The sequence below is a fragment of the Parambassis ranga genome, unplaced genomic scaffold, assembly GCF_900634625.1.
Source record: "Parambassis ranga unplaced genomic scaffold, fParRan2.1 scaffold_37_arrow_ctg1, whole genome shotgun sequence".
Lineage (NCBI taxonomy): Eukaryota > Metazoa > Chordata > Actinopteri > Ambassidae > Parambassis > Parambassis ranga.
Genome location: NW_021144804.1, coordinates 614,022 through 619,854, shown reverse-complemented (window position 1 = coordinate 619,854; position 5,833 = coordinate 614,022). Strand labels below are relative to the sequence as shown.

At 42.0% G+C, this 5,833-nt stretch overlaps 1 non-coding gene across 1 annotated transcript; it reads right to left on the bottom strand.

The window, feature by feature from the left end:
- Positions 1-5,611: 5,611 nt before the first annotated feature.
- On the bottom strand, positions 5,612-5,693 carry trnas-gcu (transfer RNA serine (anticodon GCU)). The gene has a single exon. It is a non-coding gene; the product is annotated as a tRNA-Ser (tRNA).
- Between the last annotated feature and the right edge of the window lie 140 nt (positions 5,694-5,833).

The following is a 5,833-nucleotide window of genomic DNA, read 5'->3' as shown; positions in this document are numbered from 1 at the left end:
TCTTTGAAGGCATGAATGGGGATCGAACCCATGATCTTTGGTTTGTTTAACTTCTGAATTGATCACTGATCGTGATCAACACACACAACACAAAACAGCAGAAGTCTTGTGATCCTACACTCAGAGAAACCACAACAGCATGCAGCTTTACCTTCAGGTCTAACAGCTGGGAGCTTTTTCCAGCATTATTCTGTCTCAGCATGATCATGGCTGACAGGACACACACATTTACATCAACACACACAGGCGACCGCATGTGGATGAACACACACTGACCCCTAAAACCAGATAAACACACACATCAAATGTGCTGAGATCACTATCATTAGTCCTGAGTCAGTCTGCTGTGGAGTCCATTTGCTTTGTCATTTACTATTCTTTGTTGTGTTTCCGTCTCTTGCTTCCTGTCTATTTATTTACATATTATTGTGTTATTTGTGTCTAAAGGGCCATTTCCATCACTTTGCAGTGAGTTTTGTGTGCTGAAAGCAGTGCAGGAGCTGCTACACGTCCTCATTTGATGAGCTGATATGACTGATTTTCTCATCGCTGTCAGCATGAACTGAACAGCTCTGCAAAGTAAATCAGCAGTTTAGTCACAGGCTTCTCTTTTCTTATCATTTCCACACTGAAGCACCTGAATGTGTGACAAGTTGTGTTCACTGTCACACTAGTGAGAGCTCTTTAAGCACTTACTCAAACAACTCAGACTGACAAGCCGTGGCTTTCAACAGGCCCAAAGAGCCGTATGCCTCCATAAAGAGCAGAGAGCTGCATTATTGATGAGGCTGAGGTGACACTTGGTGTTTTCTGGTGGAGGTTCATTTTTTTTAAATTATTTTAGATACTTTAATAATCCCAGAGGTAAATTGCTTAAGGCTGCTGCCAAGCAGCGTCATACAATGACCAGCAAGGAGCGCCACTGGAGGCAGTGTGGGTAAAGTGCCCACACACAACAATGACTAGGGAGAAGCTGTGTGTGTGTGTGTGTGTAGGTCGGTGAGTCAGATCAAATCAAAAATCTTTAACCTGCTTTTGGCAAGGTTGCTGCTCAACTCTCACACACAGCCTTCCTACACACACACACAAATACTGACACACAAATGTGATTCTGAGTTATTTCCTTTTATCTGTACATGAACTTTACCTTTTTCAGATTCTAACTGCTTTTACCTCACAGACACTTCCTGTCAAGCCATTTCCTGTCACTGTCCTCAAGCTACAACTGTCCTAAAACTGACGCTTGATGCAGAAATAACTGCATCAATCGTGGTCCTAAAAAGCTCCAGCAGCAGCAGCAGCAGCAGCAGCATTATTGCAAGTTGGTCAGGCTGGAGAGGATCATGGAAAAAAGGGCCGACTGGTCACTATCTGATCTCAATGGAAACTCATTACTGGCTCATGTTGTTGAGATGTTAAAAATCTCAATATGTACTGGTTAGATAGACCAACAGGTTTGAAGTTTCATTTTAGTTATCTTGAGTAACATTTATACACTAAAAATGCAAAAATAATTTGTTTTGCACAGTGTACCCAATAATAGCCTATTCCTTGGTCTATATCACTATGTATTAACACATACAACAAGGTATTGGTTCCTTAGGAAAATAGAACCTTTTCTAGCTGCTTCTAAAATTACAAAATCCAAAAACATAAGAAACCACCAGAGTAAACTGAATGAACACATTGCAAACGAAAGACACCAAAAGACTAAACCTATACAAACCAAACAAGACATGGACAGGTCAGACGGGGAACCCAGAGGTTAGCAGACCACATGTCAAAGACACAGAGAGGGGGGGGCAGCCAGACTAAATACAGCAGCTAAAGATAATAAGACACAGGTGGAACCAATGAGAGCGGGCAGCTAATCAAGAAGAAGAAGAAAAAGACAGGAAACAACCCCCGAGACGGCAGCAAAGACCACCACCAAAATGAAACAGGAAGTATAACTCGGATGGTTAACACACAAAAGATAGAATCATGCAGGGCCACCAGAAACCCTGGAGTGTGACACAAGAAAGGAGAGAAACCAAAGATCAGAAGACAAGAAGTTTGAAAATAAAACAGAGAACCAGGCCCACTTAAAACAACAGATCATAGCAGCCAATGTAAAAATGTGTTTGTGGTCATTTTTAAAAAGAAAACAACTTTAAATGTGTCCAGTCATTCTTGCATTGGTGCCAGTGAAAGTGTTTTATTGACAGCTGTGTGCACATGAGGAGCCTTCCACTTCAGTGCACTCAGCTCTTCATGTGACATGCTCCCTGAGCTCTGCATTCATCCATCAGTTGAGTCTGTACTCGCACGTTCGTATGCTAACTACAGACCTCATACTGGGGTCAAAGGGGCTACTTTCATGAGCATAACACAGCACAGAGGAATTAGTGAGCAATGGTACCTGGTACTGAACAGGGACACTTGGTGGAGTTGCTGTCTGCACCAGCCAGTTTCTGTCGGATGACAAACATTGTACAGGAAAACTTTGGGCCACATGCAGACACAGGAGTGCTCGATACAAACTTCATATAAACAGAGGCCGGTTTTTATTCTTACTGTTGAGCCAGGTTTTCTGTAGTAAGACTACATCATCTCTTAGACTATGCGTGTGCCAAAGAGGTGAGGACAATATCTACAGACTGACTGTATTGACCTGCACACCTCCCTTGTCCATGTCACTCTATTTCTCACATCAACACATGCAGTACAAGCATGAGCAAAATCAGTGTTTGCCGTTCAACTCTGACAGTTATATGCAGGCACAGTAACAGTGGAGCTGAGCACAGCTGTCAATCACACACATACATAACAGCAAGCACACACCTATCCCAGGGATATGTTATAATGATGTCTCCATTTGAATGGCTTATTCTTTCAGATCTATGGAAATTAAATTATTTTTGGAGTAAGACCCAGAGGCCACAGGGGAAACTGCAGTTTTTGACACTTCTGTTACCACTGCATAGTTGCATAAAACTTCTAGAGAATTTTCCTGATGTTCTTGTTTCCCGTAAGAGCCTGTAGACTGTTTTTACACTTTACACCATTTACACTTGTACAATTACACAAGTATTGAAACTTGGGTTAGAAGAAAAACACACTGAACAGTCACTTCCTGTATCTGTCACGAGCCACACATCTTCAAACATTCTGAACTCATTATAAATACAACAATTGTCACCCAGCAAGCCTTCATTTCTAGAATGTAAATGTACACTATTGACTGAGAGATGCAGATACACAAACTAGCTTCTACAAAAGCTCTTATATTCCACACATCAAAGACACACAGCATTTACTGCAGAGTAAGAACGTGATGCATGCAAACAGCATATGTTTATTTTTAACAGTAGTTGTTGTATTAATCACTGTTAGCAGCACTCACTGACAGGACCTTGATGCTCTTAACCTTTAATCTGGCAAACTGGGAATTGTTAGAAATCCCACCTTTTCCTTTTGGATGCTCATCACAACATTCATTTCCACAGCACCTGAAGACAGCGTGATAATGTCTGGAGAGAGATCAGACATGTTTTCTATGATGGTTCTTCACTACAACAACTGCTCAGAAATGTCAAATCTTTCCTTGAAGCTTGTTTTTTTGAAAGCAGCAGCTATGTGAAAACAATTTCTACAAAGCACCAAACTTAATAAAGAATTTAAGAAGGTTGCAGTTGAGTGGAAGCTCACCGAGACAGAGCCAGCAGTGGGGACTGACAACACAGCGTATATGTTGTTGACACTTTTCAGTTCCTCTCTAACTACCACACAGCTTTACAAAGCTAACAAAGTTCTATTCAGACTCATCCCAATCCAGAGCAGTTGTTCCACAGTAACACCTGCAGGAGGACGTCATCACCCAGTATGTGACCTGCACTGTGAGCTGTAAGGTCTTATACAGACAGGTGTGTGTCTTTCCTCATCAAGTCCAATCAGTATCATCAAAGACAGCTGGACTCAGATGAAGGTGTAGAACCATCTGAAGGACGATCAGAAGAAATGGACGCACCTGAGTTCAATATATGAGAGTCACAGCAAAGGCTCTGATACTTAGGACCATGTCATATTTCACTTTGTCTTTTTAATACATCTGCAAACATGTCAACAGCTCTGTGTGTTTCTGTCAGTATGGGGAGCTGTGTGGACATTAATGAGGAAAAATGAACTTCAATGATTTTAGCAAATGGCTGCAATATAACAAAGTGAAACATTTAAGGGGGTCTGAATACTTCCTGCACCCACTGTACACATAACAAATGGATGTGACTGAAACAACAGCTCTGTGTGTAATATAAATATACAAACTAATGTGATTTGATCAGAACATTTTAAAAGACAGTGATGATCTGTTCTTATTGTCTAAACAGGAACAGTTGAAGCTCAGCTTGCAGCCCCTGTATCTCAGGCTTCTCAGCTTCTCTTCAGATGTTTGGACGTTTCTGCTGGAACCTCTCATTTAATGACTCACATTTAGAACTTCTGACTTTATATGGAGGAGGGATTGATTTTGGAATGAGGAGGCTGCAGCCTGTGATTTCACCACTAGATGTCAGCATTGCACAGCATTGGTGGTTCAGTTCAGATTGAGAGAATGCAAAGAGTGCGTGAAGCTGTCATCAAAGCAAAAGCTGGCTGCTTGGAAGAATGTCAAACATCAAACATATTCTGCTTGGTTTAACACTGTTTGTTCACTACATCATTCCACATGTGTTCCTTCACAGCTCTGATGTCTTCAGGATGAATCTACAATGTAGAAAGTCATAAAAACAAAGACAAACCACTGAGTGACTTTTGACTGGTACATTTAAAATGTCATCATATGTCCTAACCAGCAGGGGGAGCACTGATCATAAACTCTCTGTCTCACATGTTATTGTCATGTGTTTTTATGGAAGATGATGCTGACTGTTGTTTTCTTGTTTCTCTCTGTAAACAGCTTGTAAACAGCAGCTCCATCCTCATCCATCCAGCTACACCCTCCCTAAAATGCAGGCTGGAGCTGCTAAGCGAGCGCTCTACCATTTGAGCTAATCCCCCTTGTATAAAGGGTTAATCGCAAGTCAATCAGGACTCACTACTCTACATGAAGTGTACTAGTGAAGTATTGGAAGCATCAGACTTTTAATCTGAGGGTCCAGGGTTCAAGTCCCTGTTTGGGCAGAACACTTTGTACTCCCTCTTGCTTGTACTCCCCTTCCCTCTCTGTTAATGTGCTTGGACAGAGCTCTGTGAACAGCCAGCCTCTTTGTGTCTTGCCCTCCTTGTGCAAGGTGTCAATGGTCGTCTTTTGGGCAACTGTCAAGTCAGCAGTCTTCCCGTGGTTGTGCAGCCTACAGAACTAGACTGAGACCATTTAAAGGCCTTTGCAGGTGTTTTGAGTTCATTATTTGGTTAGAGTGGCTCCAGGTGTCTTCAATATTGAACCTTTTCACATATTCTCATTTCCTGACCTACTGAATGTGGGTTTTCCATTAATGACTACAGCTGGACCAATGCACAGACTGTGGACTTCTCCATAGACAGGAGACCAGTATTACTGTCTTAAGTTGGAATGTTTATGACACCATCAACTGATGATCCTGTGTCAGGACGTTGACCTTAAAATATGAAACGACGAGGATGGGATTCGAACCCACGCGTGCAGAGCACAATGGATTAGCAGTCCATCGCCTTAACCACTCAGCCACCTCGTCTGTCTGATTAACATGTGTTCACGGCTTCGAGCGAAAATACGCTGCAAAACTTGAAAGAGGTCACAGCTTTTGCCTTAAACATAAGCATCTTGACAAACTTTGACAAACATTGAAGGCCAGTTTTTGGAGTAGTTGTTTGG